Source organism: Salvelinus namaycush, unplaced genomic scaffold (genome assembly GCF_016432855.1).
Source record: "Salvelinus namaycush isolate Seneca unplaced genomic scaffold, SaNama_1.0 Scaffold477, whole genome shotgun sequence".
In the NCBI taxonomy this organism is placed as follows: Eukaryota; Metazoa; Chordata; class Actinopteri; order Salmoniformes; family Salmonidae; genus Salvelinus; species Salvelinus namaycush.
Genome location: NW_024061172.1, coordinates 109,269 through 119,680, shown reverse-complemented (window position 1 = coordinate 119,680; position 10,412 = coordinate 109,269). Strand labels below are relative to the sequence as shown.

The 10,412-nt window shown below is 41.0% G+C and overlaps 1 pseudogene; it reads right to left on the bottom strand.

Annotated features, from left to right (window-relative positions):
• Nucleotides 1–274: 274 nt before the first annotated feature.
• On the bottom strand, nucleotides 275–1,609 carry LOC120041564 (annotated as a pseudogene).
• Between the last annotated feature and the right edge of the window lie 8,803 nt (nucleotides 1,610–10,412).

Genomic DNA, 10,412 nt, shown 5'->3' with positions numbered 1-10,412 from the left:
AAATATACACGCTTTAAGATACTCACATTTTATTTATTAGGATTTAAAAAATATTAGTAGGAAATGTTTTGTTCTCTATAATTGACTTAAACATCTGATTCGTCTTCCTCGCCAGTGTTGCGATGCAAAAAGTACAAACACATTTACTGTACCTAGCAAGGTATTTCTTCAGTATACAATAATGTCATTTAGCAGATGCTTTTGTCCAAAGTGACTTACAGATCATTCACAACACCATTTTTTTTTTTTTTTTAATTCAGCATAGCCCTTTGTTTGGCTAAAGTAGAGAAGTTGTTCTAAGCAGTGTGTAATATACTGTACATTGGTCCAGACTCATCTCAGACCCGGCTCACAGCACACAGCTGGTGAGGTGAAGGCTTGAGGGTGAACCCCAGTAATGGTGTGAGGTCCAGATCATCCTCTGTTACTCCAGGAGGAGGAGAGAAACTAAGGCAGGAGGGAGGTGAAGAGGAAGAAACCATCCTGCCCAGACCCTCCTCGACATGCGAGAGACCAAAGAAATAGGAAATAGCATGAAGTCTGTCCAAGAAGCTACCACAATCTCTCTACTACTTGCAATGAAATTATTTGCTAAATGATGAAGTTGATATACCTGCAGAAAGGGCCATGAAGGCATCCCTGTTGACGAATCGTCACTGCTCATCCAGAAAGTGGGGGGGGTTAAAGGAGTGGGGGCTCTCCCATTCGCTATTGTCCTGTAGGATGGACATCAATAAAGGAATCACAGACGTCCCCTGCAGTGAGAGTGAAGCATAGGACACTTATATTCAGAGTAAAAGTAATGAAACTTTGTTTAATAAATGAAGTGCACACTCAAAAAGGAGTGGATTGCAATAATTTCAGGCAAAATTATTTTAAAAATCTGATTTGGACAGCCATGTATCTGACCTTTTTGATTAAGTATTCCTGGAAGGTGACATCTCGGCTGGTGGTGTGAGGGATGGACATGGGTACAATGTTAGCCAGTCTCTGGGTCTCATGGATCACTGCATCAGTGTAGGGCAGGTTCTTCTTGTCCTCTACCAAGGGCTGACGACTTCCTGTAACCCTGCTGATCTCCTCCTGGACCCGGTCTGAGACAGATAGGAGGGAGGGGTTGGAGTTACTACAGTGGAAGTTATAAACCTTAGTTAACCTTTATTAACCCACACATCCTAATCTAGTTTTAAGTTGGCCATTTGTCAATGTTTACAACTTGTAACACCATGAGTGCTTTAATGTTTAGTCTCTGTGTTTATATCAATCCTTACCCTGTATATGGGGGAACTTGGCCATTAGCAGCAGACCCCAGCGCAGGGTTGTCCCGGTGGTGTCAGTACCAGCACCAAACAGGTTAGCAACACTAAATACCAGGTTGTTTTCTTGATAGTGAGACTCCATTTGCCTGATTTCTTACATACACAAACTAACACAGGTCATGTTTCAGTAAACAAGAACAGCTACCACCGGACTCTCCTAGTTATTAATTCCAAGACATTACATGTTTTTAACTATAATAAGTCTTCATACCTCCAGGGTCTGCTTTCGGACAAGGAACGAGTCCACAAAGCGTCCACACATCTGAGGGTTGAGTCTCCTTCAGTCCCCTCACCTCACCAGCTCCCCCATCTCCTGCACATGCATTGTTTACCATGAATGCAGTCTCTGCTTGTGCTAACGTGGGAACATTGACTTTAAATTGAATTCATGCTGCAATGCTGAACTTCCACCATATGAATGAATAGTGCCCTTAGACTTGTTTTGATATCAGAACTACAAACGCTTACCCTCATGTTTTTCCAACACTTCAAACAGGTAGGGGATTTCCTCTAAGATTTTCTCCTCACTCCCTTTCTTGCCCATCCCAAAGTCTCCAAGGTTTGTCAGGGCAAAGCGCCTCATCTCTTTCCATGAGTCTCCATTGGCAAACAGAATACCTGTAGAAAAGTGACATTGTGCAGGTGTCAGGAATTAATCATGTTATGAGAGAATAATATCTTTGTCAAATATTTGGGGCTGGAGTTACAGCACTAAATAAGCCTGAAGACAGACCATTGTGTAGAATGCAACAGTTAACCGGATTACAAGTTTGACATATCCAACATTACCATGTCCACCGGTGAAATCTTAGAACACAGGAAGCATGCCCCTGTCCCCAAACTCCTCTGCCTGGTTGACCAGCGCCTGCTTGACCGTCTTGTATAAAACTGTGAAGGACCTCGGCGTTACTCTGGACCCTGATCTCTCTTTTGACAAACATATCAAGACTGTTTCAAGGACAGCTTTTTTCCATCTACGTAACATTGCAAAAATCAGAAACTTTCTGTCCAAAAATTATGCAGAAAAATTCATCCATGCTTTTGTTACTTCTAGGTTAGACTACTGCAATGCTCTACTTTCTGGCTACCCGGATAAAGCACTAAATCAACTTCAGTGCTAAATACGGCTGCTAGAATCCTGACTAGAACCAAAAAATGTTTTCATATTACTCCAGTGCTAGCCTCCCTACACTGGCTTCCTGTTAAGGCAAGGGCTGATTTCAAGGTTTACTGCTAACCTACAAAGCATTACATGGGCTTGCTCCTACCCATCTTTCCGATTTAGTCCTGCCGTACATACCTACACATACGCTACGGTCACAAGATGCAGGCCTCCTAATTGTCCCTAGAATTTCTAAGCAAACAGCTGGAGGCAGGGCTTTCTCCTATAGAGCTCCATTTTTATGGAATGGTCTGCCTACCCATGTGAGAGACGCAGACTCGGTCTCAACCTTTAAGTCCTTATTGAAGACTCATCTCTTCAGTAGGTCATATGATTGAGTGTAGTCTGGCCCAGGAGTGTGAAGGTGAACGGAAAGGCTCTGGAGCAACGAACCGCCCTTGCTGTCTCTGCATGGCCGGTTCCCCTCTCTCCACTGGGATTCTCTGCCTCTAACCCTATTACAGGGGCTGAGTCACTGGCTTACTGGTGCTCTTCCATGCCATCCCTAGGAGGAGTGCGTCACTTGAGTGGGTTGAGTCACTGACGTAGTCTTCCTGTCTGGGTTGGCGCCCCCCTTTGGGTTGTGCCGTGGCGGAGATCTTTGTGGGCTATACTCGGTCTTGTCTCAGGATGGTAAGTTGGTGGTTGAAGGTATCCCTCTAGTGGTGTGGGGGCTGTGCTTTGGCAAAGTGGGTGGGGTTATATCCTGCCTGTTTGGCCCCGTCTGGGAGTATCATCGGATGGGGCCACAGTGTCTCCTGACCCCTCCTGTCTCAGCCTCCAGTATTTATGCTGTAGTAGTTTATGTGTCGGGTGCTAGGGTCAGTCTGTTATATCTGGAGTACTTCTCCTGTCTTATCCGGTGTCCTGTGTGAATTTAAGTATGCTCTCTCCTAATTCTCTCTTTATTTATTTCTCTCGGAAGACCTGAGCCCTAGGACCATGCCTCAGGACTACCTGGCATGATGACTCCTTGCTGTCCCCAGTCCACCTGGCCGTGCTGCTGCTCCAGTTTGAACTGTTCTGTCTGCGGCTATGGAACTCTGACCTGTTCACTGGACGTGCTACCTGTCCCAGACCTGCTGTTTTCAACTTCCTAGAGACAGCAGGAGCGGTAGAGATACTCTCAATGATCGGCTATGAAAAGCCAACTGACATGTACTCCTGAGGTGCTGACCTGTTGCACCCTCGACAACTACTGTGATTATTATTATTTGACCATGCTGGTCATTTATGAACGTTTGAACATCTTGGCCATGTTCTGTTATAATCTCCACCCGGCACAGCCAGAAGAGGACTGGCCACCCCTCATAGCCTGGTTCCTCTCTAGGTTCCTTCCTAGGTTTTGGCCTTTCTAGGGAGTTTTTCCTAGCCACCGTGCTTCTACACCTGTATTGCTTGCTATTTGGGGATTTAGGCTGGGTTTCTGTACAGCACTTTGAGATATCAGCTGATGATTTGCTTTGTATCCTGCCAGGATGACCACTTTTGTGGGTCTAAAGTGAACCGTAAAGATGGAGCCATATTTCTTGGATAGCTGGAGGGATAAAGCACACAGATAAAGTCTACCTATAGATACTGGTGTACCGGACAGCCGCACAATAAAAATGACAGTAAATTGAACTCTTATTGAAGAAAATGTAACTCTGCCACAGATAACATTTGGTCCCAGTCTAAAGAGAGTAAAACCTACTCTGGTCATTTTTTTCAGAGTTATATATGCTCAATTTATTGTTGATATTTAACTCTGCGTCATTGCATTTCACTCTGTACACTATTAATTGAAAATATCTCAGTTACTTTGTTGTTCAGTATTCTAAAGTTTATTATTTAGAGTAATGTTTACTCACAGTATAATCACAAGAGTTAATTAAACTTCTATTTTGTCAAACAACACTATTTTGTGGTTTATATGGTCCCATTTGAGTTGTAAAATCTAATTTACGTATTTCTTAATGTGTCGTATTATGGTGGCTTGGTTGTGACATCCAATCTCTATTGGTGTCCATTTATTAAGATAAATAATTTCCAGCAATTTTACATTTCCCACAATTTACATTCCGAATGCAAGTCAGCCTTCTCAGTAAAGGTTGCAATAAATCCAACCACTGACAGACTAGATTAGTTTAGGAAAATGTTACATATCATTGTGTAGCATAAGATAAAAAATAATCAATGTATAGTACCAGTCAAAAGTTTGGACACACCTACTCATTCAAGGTTTTTTCCTTATTTTTCCTATTTTCTACATTGTAGAATAACAGTGTAGACATCAAAACTATAAAATAACACATATGGAATCATGTAGTAACCAAAAAAGTGTTAACTCTTTGGGGTAGGGGGCAGTATTTTCACATCCGGATGAAAAGCGTGCCCAAAGTATACTGCCTGTTACAGGCCTAGAAACTAGGATATGCATATAATTGGTAGATTTGGATAGAAAACACTCAAAAGTTTCTAAAACTGTTAAAATAATGTATGTGAGTATAACAGAACTGATATGGCAGGCGAAACCCAGTGGACAAACCATCCAAAAAAAATAGAATTTCAGCTGTTTATTATGAGGCGAAGTCCTCCCATATTGCAGTTCCTAGGGCTTCCACTAGATGTCAACAGTCTTTAGAAAGAGTTTCAGGCTGGTTTTTGGAAAAATTAGCTAGAAGTTGTAGTTTTTCTAAGTGGCTCCCATTTTGGCTGTAGTGTTTCCATGCGTGTGGATGAAGCGCATTCTTTGTTATTTATCTCCGGTAATGAACATACTATTCTCCGTCTTAAATTGTATCGTTTATTTACGTATTAGGGTACCTAAGGTTTGATTATAAACGTTGTTTGACTTGTTTGGATAAGTTTATTGTTAACGTTTGGGATTCCTTTTGTATGCATTTTGAAGGAGGGAAACCGGTGGATTATTGACTGATGCGCACCAGCTAAACTGAGTTTTTATGGATATAAATAAGGACTTTATTGAACAAAAGGACCATTTGTGATGTAACTAGGACCTTTGAGTGCCAACAGAAGAATATCTTCAAAGGTAAGGCATATATTATATCGCTATTTCTGACTTTCGTGGCGCACCTGCCTGGTTGAAATATGTTTTTCATGCTTTTGTATGCGGGGCGCTGTCCTCAGATAATCGTATGGTGTGCTTTCACCGTAAAGCCTTTTTAAAATCTGACACAGCGGCTGGATTAACAAGAAGGTAAGCTTTATTTTGATGCATAACACTTGTATTTTCACGAATGTTAAATATTTCTGTAATTTGAATTTCGCGCTCTGCAATTTCACCGGATGTTGTCGAGATGGGTCGCTAGCGGAACGCCTCCGCTAGAAAGGTTAAACAAATAAAAAATATATTTTATATTCTTCAAATTAGCCACCCTTTGCCTTGATGACATCTTAACACACACTTGGCATTCTCTCAACCAGCTTCACCTGGAATGCTTTTCCAATAGTCTTTAAGGAGTTCCAACATATGCTGAGCACTTATTGGCTGCTTTTCCTTCACACTGCAGACCAACTCATCCCAAACCATCTCAATTGGGTAGAGGTCGAGTGACTGTGGAGGCCAGGTCATCTGATGCAGCACTCGATCACTCTCCTTTTTGGTCAAATAGCCTGGAGGTGGGTTTTGGGTCATTGACCTGTTGAAAAACAAATGATAGTCCCACTAAGCGCAAACCAGATGGGATGGTGTATCGCTTCAGAATGCTGTGGTAGCCATTGTCATGACGTGGCCCTCTTTGGGGATAGTGAGTACGATCCCCCTTTCTCTGCACCATCCCCCTCTCTCTCTCACCAACTCTCTCTCTTCCCCCTACACCCAGGCTCTGTTATCGCAGGTCATAAATTCCTAGAGGTGTCTCTCTCCTCATCGCCAGACAGTATAGAGAGAAGGTTTCACAGGAGAACAAAGGAACCTCTTCTCCATCATAGAACTGAACAATGTCCATGTTTTGGAGAATGTGTACACGGTCGGGTAGAATCCAGCTACGACTGGTCCATTTCGTTTAATGTTTGTGAAACTCATGAGAGACAATACAGCCACATTACCAGAACTCTGTTTATATAAGAGTCTCAGTTGTGGGGCTTGCATCTAATTGTTGTATAAAATGAATGAGTAAAGATGAAATTATGTAATGTGATTTTAAACTGTTTAATGAAGGAAACTCCAATTCCCTTTGGAGTTTAACTAAGTCATAGGCCCGCCCCATGAGCACAGACATTGATCTGGCATCATGGGACACCCCTTTCCTACGGTTCTGGATATAACCTCCACCTTGGGAATTTCCAAGTAGACCAGTACCTCGATCACAGAGGGAGCTAAGGTTTGAGTAGAGACCAAACTTACCTCGATTACCAAGAGGGCTAAGGTTTGAGTAGAGACCATGGATTCCTCGTTGCTGAATTCTTAACCATACCACGTGGTTAAACTCTGAGACTATCGATACCGACAGAATAAGAGCAAATCTTTGATACTAATTACTAGTCTGCAGTTAGTAATTCTGTACCATTGAACGCGAAGACCGACAAAACATCTATTCTATAAGAACATTTCTGAATGTTACTCTAAAGTATCTATTCTAACCAAAGACTCCAGGGACGCAGAGAGATGGGCAGATGAACTTCCAACAGAAAGAAGGATGATTCCAACAGAGCTCATGACGACACACTGAGCGTAAATATGTATATTGATTGCAATTATTCCCGAATGAGTGAGCGTTCATGTGCAAAGGATTAGCATTTCAATTGTTATAATTATCAACCGTGTAGTGTCTTTTGTCTTTCGCTCCCTTCTCAGTCCCTTTGTCTACCAAGCCGCCATACCGGTTTAGCCCACTAGGGCACATCCCGTATAATTTCCTTGTAACCATATCTACTTTGTTTGTTTGTGCATTTCTGTGATTATTTAGTTAGTTAATAAATAAATGATTGAGACAATTGATGTTTGGATGAATCATAGTGAAGACTGGGTCAGTGCAGATAATCAACAATTTACGATGTTTGGAATGAGACTAACGTGAGTAAAGAATAATTCATTAATTAGAAGACCAATTGATCAGATATTAAAATATCTGAAAGTTATATTAGGAAAATTAGAACTTTGTCATCTGAATATTTTCCTTGGTGCCCCGACTTCCTAGTTAATTACATTTACGTGAATAATAATTACAGAGAATTGATTTGATAAAATAACAAGTCTTCATTTTAATGATGCCAAAGACACGACACCATGCTGGTTAAGTGTGCTTTGAATTCTAAATAAATCTCTGACAGTGTCACCAGCAAAGCACCTGGACACCATCACACCACCTCCCCCATACTTCACTGTGGGAACCTTTCATGCGGAGATCATCCCTTCACCTACTCTGCGTCTCATAAAGACACAGCGGTTTTAACCAAAAATCTCAAATTTGGACTCATCAGACCAAAAGACAGATTTCCACCAGTCTAATGTCCATTGCTCGTGTTTCTTGACCCAAGCAAGTCTCTTCTTCTTATTGGTGTCCTTTAGTAGTGGTTTCTTTGCAGCAATTCGACCATATAGGCCTGATTCACGTGGGTCTCCTCTGAACAGTTGATGTTGAGATGTGTCCGTTAATTTAACTCTGTGAAGAATTTATTTGGCCTGCAATCTGATGTGCAATGAATTGCTGATTTCTGGGGCTGGTAACTCTAATGAACCTATCCTCTGCAGCAGAGGTAACTCTGGGTCTTCCTTTCCTGTGGCAGTCCTCATGAGAGCCAGTTTCATCATAGCGCTTGATGGTTTTTGCGACTGCACTTGAAGAAACTTTCAAAGGTTTAGAAATTTTCCGGATTGACTGACCTTTATGTCTTAAATCATGATGGACTGTCATTTCTCTTTGCTTATTTGAGCAGTTCTTGCCATACTATGGGCTATTTTCTGTATACCACCCCTACCTTGTCACAACACAACTGATTGTCTCAAACGCATTATGAAGGAAAGAAATTCCACAAATTAACCTTTAACAAGGCACACCTGTTAATTGAAATGCATTCCAGGTGACTACCTCACCTGATTTGTTTAACCCTTTTTTGGTTACTACATGATTTCATAATTGTCTTCACTATTATTCTAAAATGTATAAAATAGTAAAAAAGAAAGAAAAATGAGTAGGTGTGTATATTTATACTAATGCATCTCATTCAGCCTCACTCAGTGCTCTGTTGCGGAGGGACTAGCCAAGGGACACCTCTCCTTGATCTCCTCTGGTTGCACGTAATTGCTGTGTGCTCAAAGGTTCGGCTCAATCTTTCGGATGGGTAAGTGAATACATAGGGACAGCACACAACAGCAGGGCATACTGGTATTGTCAGGCAGCTTCAGCCCCCTGTAGCAATAATGTCTATCTGCGGACTACAGTAACTACAAGCAACGTCCCACACAAAAAGTACATTGGTATCTCATTACACGACTTGCCCACTCATTGACAACTGTGTATTGATCAGAGGCCAGGTTGCTTGTTGCATCTTTAGCATTTGCGGTTAACTTTAGCAGCTAAAGTAGCATTTAGGATCATTAGCATAGCGGTTAGGATTATGAACATCGTAGAACTGGCGTAGAGGTTTGGATAATTCTCCTACCATGGTTAAGATAAGGATAGTGGTTAGGGGAAGGATTAGCTAACATACTAAATAGTTGCAAAAGACTTGTGGTTAGCTAAAGTTGCTAATTAGCTAAATGTTGTTTGTCCCAGAGGCGATTCGAACACACAACATTTTGGGTATTCCTTTAAACCCTCAGGTGTTTCTACTTGGTGTGTGTTGTGTGTAGTAAATTGTCCCTGCATGAAAATCCCAACACACGCCCAGTGTGTGATCCGCAGATAGACCTTTCTCCCCTTGGGTGCTGCCATAGAGATACGTTAGTATGCCTAGCCCAAGAACACTCAATGTCATTTGCCACAGATTAATCAACGTCTTATCTCCGGTAGCTTTGATTGGACTAATGTGTCAACTTCATAGTTGTTTGTCTTCTAGCTAGCTGAAATGTCATGAATCACATCAACTATCTCCTCACAAATGATTTTCAAACTTTGCGTTATGAAGGAAATGTAGCGATAAAATGTCTGTGCTCATCAGCAGATGAACATTCAAATAAGACCTCTGTTAAAAGAAAGAAAGCTGGAAAGAATACTCAACCAATGGTTTGGATGGAAGCAGTGGCTAACAGCCGTTTTAACTAGCTCTGTGTCTTGTTTTTAATGCTTGATGGGTGAATCCAATCACTTTTTGACAGCATCCCTTCTGATTTAAACAAACTTTCCATACATGTTTGCCCATGGAAGAATTGGTCAGAAAATTACTTTTTTGGACGTGAATGCCAAAACATTCAGAAGATACCTCACCATACCATGAGACATCTTCATCACTGGAAAAGATACAGTTGAGTTTGATATCATTTAAAAGCTTACAAACAGGGTGGTCAATTTTTAAAAATAATTTATTGAAAAAACTATTAAATTAGGCCGTTTTAACCTTCAATTATCTAAAAACACTTAAACTCACTTTTTTTTATATATATTTGCATATGTTGTATCTTAGACCCTAGGTTTTTATGTGGTGCCCACCAACATAATCTTGAATACAGGGTGGATGTCATTTCAATCATAGAAATATTTTAGCTGGTACACCATTGAAATTTAAATGGAAATGTAAACTTATATTTACTACCACAAAGATGGTGGACAGTCCAGCCACCGTTGAATGTCGACTTAAATGGTCATGTCTATTCCATTATCTATATTTCTATGACTTCAATAGATTTTCTATTGAAAATTGACAGTAAAGATGTAAACAGATATTCCTATTCAAGTCAACATTCTCTAATCCAACCATCTTTGTGGTACCATTTGAAAGTTGAAATTTTAATTTGATTCCCATTTTAGTATATTTATTAGCCAAAACAA